This window comes from Musca autumnalis, unplaced genomic scaffold (genome assembly GCF_047663935.1).
Source record: "Musca autumnalis isolate F117 unplaced genomic scaffold, ASM4766393v1 scaffold_3, whole genome shotgun sequence".
In the NCBI taxonomy this organism is placed as follows: Eukaryota; Metazoa; Arthropoda; class Insecta; order Diptera; family Muscidae; genus Musca; species Musca autumnalis.
In genome coordinates, this window is record NW_027411866.1 from 245,113,487 (window position 1) to 245,128,225 (window position 14,739).

General features: G+C 34.2%; 1 protein-coding gene across 4 annotated transcripts in view; it reads left to right on the top strand.

Annotated features, from left to right (window-relative positions):
• The first annotated feature begins 726 nt into the window (after positions 1-726).
• Positions 727-14,739, top strand: part of lz (lozenge) — a 104,562-nt gene continuing 90,549 nt past the window's right edge. The window contains exon 1 of one of the 4 annotated variants that reach the window (XM_073977570.1): positions 727-745. The gene's annotated coding sequence lies outside the window, so the exon portion shown is untranslated. Of the gene's footprint in view, positions 746-9,850; positions 9,931-10,016; positions 10,188-14,739 lie in introns of those variants that run through there. The other 3 variants (XM_073977567.1, XM_073977568.1, XM_073977569.1) reach the window with 3 other exon arrangements.

The following is a 14,739-nucleotide window of genomic DNA, read 5'->3' on the forward strand; positions in this document are numbered from 1 at the left end:
AAATATATCGTTGTAAAGAGAAGGAGAGGACTACCTTCGATAACATTTTCAAACCAATCTTCGAACAGTCCTTAAACTGCACTTCGGCAAAAAATGTTGAAATTTTGTGTGGACTGTACAAGAGGGGTGAAATAACATACCTACCTAATAAGACAAAAAAGACGGAAAGTTGTTACCCTAATGTCAGTACCTCTCCACTTACTACGGTGGATTAGGTTGCCTTCTTGTGTATATTTATTTAAATTTAAATATAAATGTCAATTATTAAAAACAAATAAATTAAATTTGATTAAAAGTACAAAATGAAATTTCTTTGTTGATTAAATTTAAACATGACCCCAAAAGTAAATTACAACAACCTTTGCAACGGAATTATGTAAATATTTCGTCCGTCAGTATATGTATACGTACATACATATCTATAAATGTATTGATTTTTGCTAGTACACACAGCCATTGATAACTCACACGACAACAAATTTCAAAGATGAGCAAGGTGAATAGACGATAAAAGGGGAGATAAAACATCAAACAATCAACGATTTCTGTTTTGTAGTATTCAAGCAAAAGTTATTAATTAACCGCAAAAGTCTGCAGGCAAAGTCTTTGTTTTGTCTGTTCAACTCACTCTCCAACAAGCGGCGACTGACATAAATTGACTTGAATAACGAATAAATAAAATAAAATCAATGTAATTGACAGGCTTGTTAGAGCGGGAATTTATTGGAAGAAATAAAGTAGCTAGGTACAGTTTTTTATGATTTAAATTACCTATTAAGGCAGAATTTATTGTGATATTTATAAATTAAATAAAAAACTAAAAAACATTAAAGTGAATTTTTAAACGTAACAAAAAATTCCCAATTCTTACTAAAAATAAAATAAAAATAAGAAGAAATTTGATAACAGAAACAAAATCAACGTTAATAAGAAACAAACTACAATCAGAAAAAAATATTTACTTGTTTACGCCCCCCATTAAACGTTGTTAATACAAACGAAAACAACAGCAACAAGCACCGCAACACAACAATACAACCATCAAAGCAAAACAGACAACAACAACAAACATTCCCAAACACACGCACATCTTATCGGCTACTAGGCGCGCCACACCATCCATTTAAGGCATACAACAAAAACAACTGTATTTTTTTTTGTTTAATCTCCCATCAACCAATCAGCGTTGAGTCAAGAGTGGGTTGAACGACAAACATTCAAACAAACATGAAGTTAACATTCAAATAAATCTTCAAACAAACATGAAGTAATTTTTGTATAGCTGTTGTTGTAATTACCATAGCAAGCAATGTGATTGGTGCGCTGATTTTTTTCATAAGGTGGGTTGGGTTCTGTGGGCTTTTGTTGTGAGCGTAACTGATAAGAAAATAAAAACAGAGAGAAATTTTTGAGAGAACGTGTTTACAAACACAAAGAGAATATGATTTAATTAAAATTTAAGAGTAAATTCAAAGAGAGCTTTAACATTATTTGTGAAGAGAAAAATTGGTACGTTGTGTTATGGAATTTTATAGCCGGCGAGTAACGGAATTTTTAATATTTCAAAATCTGCAACCCTTTTTTATTGTTAAACATTTTAGCTTTTGTTCCTTTACTTTTTTAATAGTAAAAGTAGCAAAAGAGAGAACTATCAAAATTGCAAAATTATTGATCAGCATAAAATTCTACCTATGTCGATTTGACCCTGTCCGTCTGTCTGCCTGTTGAAATCAAAGATACAGCTCGCAATTTTAAAGATAGAGAGTCAAAATTTGGTACAGAAGTTTGTATTAGTCTTCTTTAGGGGTATACAACTTTCACCCAGAATTTTGTCGGTATCGGTCCACACCTTCATATAGCCCCCATAGAAAGGCACCTCCCGATTTTCGGTATTTTGAAGGTTTTAGCTTCATAATCACACCGAAATGGCTGAATTTGGTACTTAGTCTACGTTGGTGGTATAAAACTTTCCCCCAGAACTTTGTCGGTATCGGTCCATGTCTTTATATAGCCCCCATAGAACGGTACCTCCCGATTTTCGGTATTTTTAAGGTGTTAACTTCATTATCCTACCAAAATGGCTGAAATTTGGTACGTAGTCTTCTTTAGGGGTATAAAACTTTCCCCCAGAATGTTGTCTGTATCGGTCCACACCTTCATATAGCCCCCATAGAACGGTACCTCCCGATTTTCGGTATTTTAAAGGTTTTAGCTTTATTATCACAATGAAATGGCTGAAATTTGGTACTTAGTCTACGTTGGTGGTATAAAACTTTCCCCCAGAACTTTGTCGTTATCGGTCCATTCCTTCATATAGCCCCCATAGAACGGTACCTACCGATTTTCGGTATTTTTAAGGTTTTAGCTTCATTATCCTACCAAAATGGCTGAAATTTGGTACGTAGTCTTCTTTAAGGGTATAAAACTTTCCCCCAGAATGTTGTCTGTATCGGTCCACACCTTCATATAGGCCCCATAGAAAGGTACCTCCCGATTTTCGGTATTTTAAAGGTTTTAGCTTTATTATCACAACGAAATGGCTGAAATTTGGTACTTAGTCTACGTTGGTGGTATAAAACTTTCCCCCAGAACTTTGTCGTTATCGGCCCATGCCTTCATATAGCCCCCATAGAACGGTACCTACCGATTTTCGGTATTTTGAAGGTTGTGTCTTCAATATTCCACCGAAATAGCTGAAATTTGGTATTTACACTTCGTTTTGGGTACTCAAACTTCCACTTTAAATTTGTCGGTATAGGTAATATATATATATAGCCCCCATGGAAAGGTACCTCCCGATTTTTCTTTTTTTGAAGGCTGTGTCTTCAATATTCCACCAAAATGGCTGAAATGTGGCATTTAATCTTCAATGTGATATAAAACTGTTCGCCAGAAATATGTCTGTACAGGTCCATGCTTTCATATTGCCCCATTTCTGACTAAAATTCGTCGGTATAGGCCACGTTTCGATATAGCCCCCATAGAACGGTACCTCCCGATTTTCGTAATACTGAAGATTATGACGTCAATATCCAACCGAAATGGATGAAATTCTTTATTTCGTCTTCCAAGAGTTATAAAATATTCCAGAAGAGTATTATCAGTATCCCCATAAAAGCGTACTTCTTGATTTTCGGTATTTTTTTAAGTTTTAGCCACATTCTCTTACCGAAATATAGGAAATTTGGTATTTAGTCTTCTTTGAGCCTAAAAACTTTCCGTCAGAAATTTGTCGGTATAGATGGACGTTTTGAAATAGCCCCCATAGAATGGTGCCTCACATTGTTTTATCGAAATTGCTGAAATTTAGTATTAATAGCCAGTTTCTCTAAGACGATCGAAAGGTGATTTGAACAAATGTTAGTCGTTCGAATTTGAACGGAATTCAGTTTCTGTAAAATATACATTGTCGTTCGACACGAGTTACGTTTTCGATTTTCATGTCAAATAATACCTTACGTTATAAAATATTGCCAGATTATTAAAGTTTGCTTTTGGTGTACTTTTGTTAAAAATAATACGAAATAATATGCTTGCTAATACAGCTGTGTTCCTTTCTTGTGACGTTCTGTCAAATAAATGAAGTAAACAAATATAAAATATTAGAAGTTTAAACTTATAAAGAAAGTAAACAAACGAAAATTAATTGATCTGTGAACAAATATAACAATACTGTGATGGATTTAACAGCAGCCGTGTAGTTTTTAAACGAGTTGGAGGAAGAAAATCAATCCATACCTCGTAAACAGTTACGAGAGGCATATAACGTATTGGAAATCCCATCGAAACAGTAAGAACACCAACTTCATTTAACGGTAAATATAAATATATGCATTTTTAAACATTTCTTGCAGATTTATTTCAAATTTTCGTATCAACAAAGAATTTGTATTTCGGGTACTGTACTAAGGATTTCATCATTAATAGGTGATGAACTCATTGAATTTGACGTTTTTGAATGTGAATCGATTAAAGAAATAAACGAGTTCTCCAATGAAGCGGAATCGGTTCTGTTTTCGTTATAACCAAATAGGCTACCATTTGGAGCTGCGGCAGATGAAAGTGTTCTGTCAATTATTTCCTCCATCTGAGTCAAATTGCACATTTTATATAGCCCACCACCAGTTTCCCGAAGACTTTTTTTATTCTCAGAGATCTTTTTCTTGGTTTTAGATTTCAAATCAGCCCAAGTCTGCAACAAATAAGAACAAATGCAAGAGAAAATGGTTATGATAAAAAGGATGCAATGGATGTAAACATACTTTTTTCCATTCTATTACGTCTCTCAATGTTATCTCCTTCCACAATTCGTCCACGGAATTCTTGTTGTTGTAAAATACCGGTGTCCCTCTTGCCATTTCCGGATGTTCTTCCATATATAGCACCAATGTTTTTATTTGATAGGCTGTGGTTTTACTTCTACTGGAACAATAACTTATATGTATTTTTGGATCTCTGTAAACGCATAAACATGCATATATGTATAACATACCTTCTATTTTCCATTGTTTTTTAAGAAATAAATTATTTTTGCTTTTAATGTTTTTATATTTTCACCATTCGAAAGGTTAATTGATAGTGACTGATTTTGACATATCGTTTCGGATATTTGACAACTTTATCGTCGTACAGAAACTCAAAATGATTCAAATACACACAGTTACGTTACGTTTTCTTTCAAGTTGTCGATTGTAGTCACCAATCGAATAGAACACATTTACTGAAACCAAAACTGGATTTCTTTTCGAACTGAAGCGAAAGAAGACTATCTGTCGTCTTAGAGAAATAGGCCATAAGTCTTTTTCATACACGAAAGGAAACTAATTATTCCATTTTACTTCAATACAACTCGTTCTTTTTAAATGTGACCTTTGACCCCGAATAACTTTTTTTGCACACATGGGATCGATGGGGAATCTTAGGACGTTGCTTCTAATGGCAAACCCTAGCTGTCCACCGAAATTCAGCTTTTTCGGAATTTTTGCTATTTCAATGTCTATTTTGACTGGAATAGCTTGTACAAAAATCTCACTGCATTTCCCAACAACGCGATACCTAAGCCAGTGATGCCAGATTTGCCAATTTATCGGCATTTTGACGATTTTTAGACAAAAAAGCAGAAATGCCGATTTGACCCTAAAGCTGGGTACACATTGTCAGTTTTGAATGTCGATATTTCGCAATTATCGATAACTGTCAAACCGTCCAGCAACCACAAAACATTTTGTGGTTGCATGATGAATGACAAAAATGAACGGCCACACTAGCAAGGAACAACAAAGCTGTCATTCAAAACTGACAATGTGTACCCAGCTTAAGTCCATACTTCACGGCACAAAAGCTCCAAAAACCCCTGCCGGCATATACATACATATGTACTAAAATGGCTACATTATAACTCTCAAACTTTTTCAAAAACTTCTTCCAAACTTAGTTTAAAATTCAGGATTTTGAGAATCAGAAGTTGGTTTACTATAAATGTTTGGCCTATAAATGTTATCGAATGTACAACAATAGGTCTGTCTGGCTACTTTCCCAGCAAGAATTGTCCAGCAAGAACTTTCTCAGAGAGTAAGGAGGTTTTATTCTCTTTTGCTAGAAAATTGTAAAAAGTAAACAGACACCTTCCCAGCAAGCAATCAGCTGACTCGCCAAAACAGCACAATTTGTCCGCCAATAAAGGAACCAAAGGAAGCCAAAATGTGGCATTTTATTAAAAATAAAAAAGAAAATGTCCAAAAAAGTATTATTTTTCACTTTGCAGCTTTGTTCCCAAAAAAAAAAAACAATACCATTAGGATTGCTATTTCCACAATAAAATTCTTTTTAATTTTCACAAACATAAATCAACGAAAAATTAAAAACAGATGGTCGATTGTTTTCAAGAAGAAGAGCAGTTGCTAGTGGTTGCTAGAAGAAATTTGCCCAAGAAGAATTTGCAAACTCTCAGTAAAAGAACTGTCAAAATGTCTCTCTCGAATCGCTCTCTTATGCTGACTTTTTCTGTTAACAAACGACTTCCAGCAACAATTGGTACAAGTTGTTGCAAATTTTAGGGTAACCAGACAGAGCTAGTAACATACTTTCTTCTATTAGAAAAATCCCACATTTCTTGCTACTTTACGGAATCAAAAGCATTTGATATATCTCACCCATGAATTTCAGTGTCCGGCCTGCCTTTTCCAATTTAATTTGTTTGTAATGACTGTCTAATTTTTATTATTATTTGGTTTGTTCCGCCCTCTTGGGATACTGGAGATTATTTTGTAACCGGCGTGCTGTCACAATTTGTTAGCTTCTTCAAATGTCCTGGTCAAATGCCATTTTCTGATCGTCCCTCAATAGACAGGCTTATTTACAGCTCATGAAATTATGGCAACACTCGTTCTTTATGAAGTTTCCAAACACCTTCCATGATTAGGTTTAATGCTCTGGCGTTCTGTTGTTGAGGTATGCTTTCGATTTTATTACCTGACATCAATCCATCATTTGGTCGCATTAACATTTCATGAGTTCCCTAGTTGGGTCTGAAACCACATTCTATCTGGCCTTCGATATCTCTCCTCACTCTATTTGTTATGATTCTGGAGTATATTTCACTAGCCACTGACAGAAGAGATATCTTTCCCAGTTGATTATAGCCCCTTTCGAATATGGTTACAGCACCTTTATGGCTACCTGCCATTCGCAGGGTATAGTAGCCGTAGTTCATGCTGCATTTGTTAGCATTTCACAGCAATGAATTTCAGTGTCCTGCCTTTCCCAATTTTTTTTGTAATTCCTGGCTAATTTCCAGCCTTGTTATTTTGGGTTGTTCCACCATGAAATGTCATTTTCTGATCGTCCCTCAAAAGCCCAGCTAATTTACAGCGCATGAAATTATGGCGACATCCTCTGAAGGATTATTAGGATGCGACACCAGAAGACAATCATGACAGGTTTTTACAAAGTTTTCTGCCTCACTCATGTCAACACCATTAAAATTTGATATTCTTTCTTCGAAGCTTCCTCTGGGAACCGATTTTTTCATAAAAGTTGTTCTATCTGGTAATTTTCTAGTTGGAATTCTGTTTTGTTGGATAGTTCACACTGTGTGGATTCCTTCTTTTGCTAAAAAATATACCAAAGGCAGTGAGGTATAAAAATGATTGAAGTATAAAAATGATCGAAGTATATCCTGGCTCACCTGGAATTTTTTCTACATATTCTTGTCCAGAGTAAACTTGAATTTTGAGTGCATATTCCATCAAATTACATATAACTTGAAGCCCCATTTGTGGTTTTTTTTTTTTTTTTGGCAAACATTGCTTTATGAAATGTCCAATTTTTTTAGCACACATCTGTTCATCTACGCAAAGTCTTTGGTCTTTTGGTATTGTAACAAATCTTTCGTTAAGGTGCTGTATTACAGGGCGGATTTTGTGAAGCCTGTCATGTTGTGGGTGTCCTACGGGCTTATGAAGATCATTATCATTGAAATGTAATGATAACTTATTTTTTCAAATTTATTCAACGTCATTGATGATGCGATTGGTCTGTGGAGACCAGTATGATCTAGTGCCGGGAAATTTCTGCACTGACATGTATAAAATGATGCCAAAGAACTTGTTTATGTCCGATTTAGTAAAATGTGTAGCTGAGTTCGGGTTTCCTTGTATTATATACATGTTTGTTTCTTCTAATATTTTGTTGACAAAATCATTTGTAGTAAAATGTGTGAAACACTGGCAGGCGGTTTTTAGTTTAGATATTTCATCATGGAAAGTAGCATTACCCATGAAAGTAACATTTTCCATGTTCTTTTTTTTCATATCAATTTTCTTTTATCCATGAGATTGGATTGATGATTACCCCCTCCTGAACAAGGGGAGCATCATTGTTAAGATTTTCATCGACAATATCATCAATTACAGTTTCCTCAATTTGATCATCTTCTTCCGCTAGGTATCTTTCTAGTTCATCACCGTCGGGCATGTCATCATCAGAACCCTGATCCTCAAAGCCATCTTCTGATAGCTAAACATCTTCCAATTGCTTTAAGTAAGCTTCAACTTGCTTATCAGGAATTCCAAAGTAGTAATAAATAATATACAACAGTAAAAAATTATTTTCCCGTAGCTCAGGGGTTAAGTAATTACATAGTGATGTTAAAATCCATCATTTAGAATTTCTTAAATTAAACACAAACATTTTCAAAAACTACTTTAAAAAGGCACACATCTTTCTTCCACTCATTTTTGACAACAATTTATCAATTATAATACAAAATAAAAAAGTACGAAATCGTGGTTTATCGCAATTACAAGAAACTGCATAAATAGAACTTTCAGCTTAAATTACCGTTACTTACATGTTTTTATTTTTGACAGCTTTGTTTTGTTTTTATGCAATACACATTAAAACGTTACACAGACATAATAAATATAAAGTTTTAATTCATTTTAATATATTTTTTGGGCATTCACTAATATGATGGAAATTTCCATCTATATGCAAAGAAGGGTTAAAGTATTTGAAGATACTTTCCAATGGCTCGTGGTCTGTTATCAGTTCAAACTCTAACCCAGTCAGGTAATAAAACTCTCTATACGGATCAGACTAAAGCTAGGCTCACCTTTTGTGTTTGGAAATATATCTTCTCAGTGGGAGATAAGCTTTTACTAGCAAAAAATATAAATCGCGGTTCGTCATTATTATTTATTGCGATTAAAACAACCGGGCTTACATCTGCTATTACCCGTGTCTTTAACATAGGACATAATACGAGAGATTTGGTATTTCGGAATACATCATCTTCAACTTACAAAAGGCTTCTTCGTGCCTATGGCCCCAAAATTTCCCGTCCTTTGTAAGCTGTAATCTTAATGGATCTGTCGTATTTGCCAAATCTGTTAAAAATTGACTTAGGAGATTGAATTACTTTCACCTTCTCTTGGTTCGCGGTATATTCATCTTATATACGCATTTTTCCTGGTTCAAGGTAACATTATGTTTCTTCAAAACTTCCAGAACAAACTCGGTTTCTCCTGGAACCACTATATAATTTGATTTTAATTTACTGTGAATATTGAATCGCATGGACGATAATCCTCCGAAATTTCCAAATATGTTTGCGGGAATTGTTCGTTGATGGTATATTCTTACCGGTTTAATATTTATTCTCACCTTCACCTAATAATGCAATGACATTGTACTTTTCGCTTGTGATATAATATCATTCGGAATAACCAAGATTATATTAAGCATCAAATGAATCATGCTCTTTTATACAAATTTTTCAAAATAAAAATAACTCTTCTAGCGCAGTTAGAAGAGCAGCAAGTTCCGTTAATGGGAAAATCCAATTCAAGCTAATATTTCAAATGCATAAATATTTGCATAAAGCGAATGTATTTTGAAACGGCAAACAGCAATGCAATAAAAATTTCCATGGGTATTTTACCAAAACGCAACACTACTGAGTCACATGGAGAGAGAAAGAGCGAAAATAACTGTTATAGCATTACGTTTTGTTAAGAGAGTTAAATAAAATGCAACGGTAAATTTGAAGCTTCAAGCTTGTGCAAAAATAGCAAAACAGTTGGGGAGAAAGAGAGTTAGTTTGTTTTGAGAGTTGGATAGAGCGAGAGAGTATGCCCTTCAACCAAAGAGATTAAATTTGTTTTGGTGGGCATTGCAGATTAAGCAAAGAAATGCCTTCCTTATCAATACTTTTTTGTTGTTGTTTTGCCTTTGGCCTCTCGAATGAAAGTGTGTGTGCCCATTTCGTTGTTGTTGCTGCTGTTCTATACAAGGGGTTCTGTTGAAGATTTTGCATTATTTTTAGTATTTTTTATTCATTGGAAAAGAACAAACGCCAACTGAGCTCTCTTCTCGCTTGATTGAGTAAATGAATTGCTGTTATGTGGGTGTGCGTGTGTGTGTTTTTTGGTACGTTGTGGGTTCTGTGGCTCCGACTCTGGTTAAACCGATGCTGGTAACCACGTTAAGTGCCAGTAACATTAATGCGGCGCGCGTGAGCACTTGCTTTGTTAAAGACACTACGTTGTCCGGTTTGAGACAAATTTTTATAAAATAAATTAATAAAAATATATAAAAAATAAATAAAAATTAAAAAAGTAACCAAAATAAATTGTTAATTTGAAAATTAATAAAAAAGTGGAAATTGTGTAAAAAATCATGTTAGTGTAAGAAAAAATAACTAAAAATTAAAAAAAATAAGAAATAGTAAATCTGAGAAAAATAATAAACAAAAAAATATTTATGTGAATAAAAGTTGAAAGAAAATATTAAAAATCACTCAAAAATTATAACTAAACATCAACAATTTAATAATCAACCAAACAACCCGTCGCCTTTATGAACCCGAGTTTTAGTCATAGATTTTAAGTGGAAATATCAATTAAGTGCAAGCAATGGCCTTTTAAAAGAGATACTAAATTTTTAAACCACTTCTTGGTCTATGATCAACGAACGACCTTTGCCTACAAAAAAAAATCAAAACAAAAAACATATGACCAATATAAACAACAACATAACACACTCTTTACTCCACAACATTGTAGAAATATTTATAATAACAACAACAAATACACAATATAAAATTCTTCTGAAAATTGAACCGGTCTTTTTTGGGGAGATTCTTCTGTTCTCCTTTGGTGTTCCCAAAAAGCTTTACTGATCTTTCCGCGAACTCATTAAAATACGCTCAACGCAACAATAACAAAAAACTTCGCGACAACTTCTCATTCACACCCAATATCAAAGACACTACTTAGTCTTCTTCAGCGATTACGAATCACTTTGAACAAGAAGAAGACACATTAACGCTTTTCATTCATCCATCCACTCATGTCATTTGGTCTGGTCTTTTTGTTTTGGTCAAAACAAAAACCGTCATGAATAAAAGAGGGCCAAATCGAAAGTGATTTCGGAACTACTACGAACTGAATTGAATATTTTTGAATGAGTCATTCAATTTTAAGTTTGTATATGCGTTCGCCGCTCATCGTACGTTAACTAACTACCAACTTGATATCATCTGTAGTTTGTCTGTTCCACCGTGGCGAAGCGTTAATAGTTTAAAACTTATAAAAGTGTCAAAAAAGTGACGCGTTCATATTAACAAATCAACAACAAAAGCAATCATGAACAAGAAAATAATAACAGACATAAAGGCAAACGCTAATTTTAAAGTTAGAATTTGAACAAAAGATAAACAAAAGTTATAGTGAGTAATAAAAGCAGGCGGAACAAAAAAAGGCCTACAGCTACTTTAAGTACAATTATAGAGCAATGTATGTAAAAGTCTATCGCTAAAGAATTGTGCATAAATTCTATCCGAAAAACTTCAGAGGATCCCATGCCTCCCCGCACAAAATAATTTAAGCCGCGCTATGAAGGTTGAACCGGTGCTATACTTATTGGAGTAAAATCATCTTTGCAAAATATTGCTCTGAAATACAGATTTGAAAATAATTCTGATATAAATAATATCCATGTGAAAATTGGAAACAACACTTTTAACATTATGTGACATTCAACCTGGATCGACAATTTGGAAAAAAGTAGACTTCTTATTTAAAGGAAAACGGTATTGATAATCAGATAATAATTTGTACAATCGTGGAACAATAGACTCTATGTAGAAGTATATCGCTTCAGGATCGTACATAATTTCTATCCGACAAACTTCAGAAGATTCCATGCGACCCTATACAATAATTTAAGCCACGCCATGCAGCTTGAATCGGTGCTATACTTATCGGAGTAAAAACATTGGTCTCTAATACAGATTTGAACACAATTCTGATATAAATAACATTCGTGTGGAAATTGGTATCAGCGTTTTTGACTTTATGTGACATTCAATCTGGATCTAAAATTTGGAAAGTAGAGATACTATTTAAAGGAAAATGGTCTTGATAGTCAGATAATAATTATTCGAATTTACCTTATGCAAACGGAAATTGATGAAACATGTAAAATAATTAGAAGAGAGGAAATGTACAATCGTGGAGCAATATACTCTATGTAGAAGTATATAGCTTCAGGATGGTACATAAATTCTATCCGACGAACTTCAGAAGATTCCATGCCACCTCATACAATAATATAAGCCACACCATGCAGGTTGAATCGGTGCTATACTTATCGGAGTAAAAACATCTTTACAAAACATTGGTCTCAAATACAGATTTGAACACAATTCTGATATAAATAACATCCATGTGAAAATTGGTAACAGCACTTTTGACATTATGAGACATTCAACATGGATCGACGATTTGGGAAAAAGTAGACATATTTTTCTGAAGAAAAACGATCTTGGTAATCAGATAATGATTAGGGATCCACATATTCGAATTGGCTTTATGCCAACGAAGATTTAATGGAACATTTAGAACAGGCCTGCTCATAACATGTCTTCTGTGGGAACACAAGAAGTAGAAATGAATCTTAAGAGATGTTCCATTGATTTTTGTCATGATCATGCTTTAGTTAGTTATAACAGATTGAACGAGAATTTACATTTAATGCAGCCATGCACGCGTCTTTACGAAAAAGTTAACTACAACTCTCTTTCCCATACAAAAACCAAAATAGCATTCTCTTCTTGTGCATCATTGATTTAATGCATCAAGCACAGCTGGAGCATTTTTGAATTCTCGCTGAAATTTCTATCCATTTACACGAATTTATGACCACATGCCTATAGGTCAGTCCCAATTTTGAGTATCACCCATCTTTAACAATCAAAAAGGAAAAATTGTTCTGAATTTCATTAATTCTAAAAGAAAAAAGCATCAGAAAACAAGAAGTACCAAACATGATTAATATGCACAATCGGATACGAAATTAGAGAGCGTTTGAGATAGTAAAGACCTGTAAAAATTGCCAAAGAAACTCGAAATGATGAAAACTCACCTCACCAATATACCATACGCCGCCCTAAGAACATATTTGGTTAATGAAGATTTGGATGAAACAATTATCCAAAACGAAGTAATAAACGGTCTGAGGAAGGCGACAATAAATAAATAAGCTGCATATCATATGAGTTCTACAAATATGCTCCCGGCGCAATAATGCTAGAGAAAACTTTTCAAGTGGCTAAAGATTTTCAGAAAACAAAGAACAACCGAGAAAAGATCGAAGTAAATTAATTAATAGAAATCAACGTTATTAAGAAATATGAAAGGAACACAAACAGGAGTATTATGCATTATTGCATACAAAATCGGATAATGTTCGAGACAGTAAATTCTGGTGTAAGAATTGCCAAAGAAATCCAAAAGTTATATATGTGCCAACTGAAATCCATAAAGTAATATAGAATGAAAAAACTTCTCAAACTTCCTAAAATATCCCCAGATATACAATACACCGCCCCCCAAGTATTTGGTTAATGAAGCTGGGGATGAAACAGTTACCATAAAAGAAATAAGAAACGTCCTGCGGAAGGCAAACATAAATAAATATGGCTTCTGGGGAAAACAGCATACCATATGAGTTCTACAAATATGCTCCCGGCGCAATAATGCTAGAGAAATAATTTTAAGTGGCTAAAGATTTTCAGAAAACAAAGAACAACTGAGAAATGATCGAAGTAAATTAATAGAAATCAACGTTACTACGAAATATGAAAGGAACACAAACAGGAGTATTATGCACTATTGCATACAAAATCAGAGAACGTTTGAGACAGTAAAGTCTGGTGGAAAAATTTTCAAAGAAATCCGAAATGATTCGAATGTGGCAGTTATATATGCGCCAGCTGAAATCAAATTAATATAGAATGAAGAAACTTCTCAAACAGCTTAAAATCCCCCCAGATATACAATACACCGCCCCCAAGTATTTGGTTAATGAAGCTCTGGATGAAACAGTAACCCTAAAGGAAATAAGAATCGTCATGAAGAAGGCAAACATAAATTAATATGGCTTCTGGGGGAAAAAACATTCCATATGAGTTCTACAATTACGCTCCTAGAGTACTATTCCTAGGTTGCAACTTAGCTTAAACCCGTTTCCGTTTACTAACCCGATCCCAGCATTGAGGGTGCAGGAGTAAAGAATACTATATATTGAAAACACAAATACTACTTTGGAATCGTTTAAAAGCGATTATTATTCAACGAATTTTCGGAGAAAATGTTCCAAGAAATACTCAAAGAAGAAAACATCGGAATGACAATTCAGAGGAAACTAGTCAATAACATAAGGTATGCGGACGTAGCTCTGGCCGCAAGCATATCTGGCCTACAGAAACTAGTAGATAAACTTGCACGTGCAAAATATGGTTTTAAAATCAATATGCCCATGCCAAGGTGAACTTAAAAATATAAAATAAAATACAGTAAAAGAGTGCAAACATTTAAAGGCCTGGGAACATAAGCCGCTCTGCTTTCTTGCTTAATTAATTTCTGGTAAAAGACCAAGTTCGACCTAATTGAAATGTGGTTCTGACATTTCTTTATTCCTTTACCAGAAATGAATTAAGTAAGAAAGCCGAGCGGCTTATGTGTCGAGGCCTTAAATGCCTTGGGCTGCTAATAAACGATCAATGGTATCCCTCGAAATTCGTATAGAGATGGCACGATATGCTATAACAAAGCCTTTGAAATATCTTTTTACCGGCAAGTACTGGAAATACCATGCAAAATTTTCTAATGATGAAGTACTGAGAAGGGTCAATGTATGCCGGAAATTAGTAACAACAATAACATATTTTTGGAC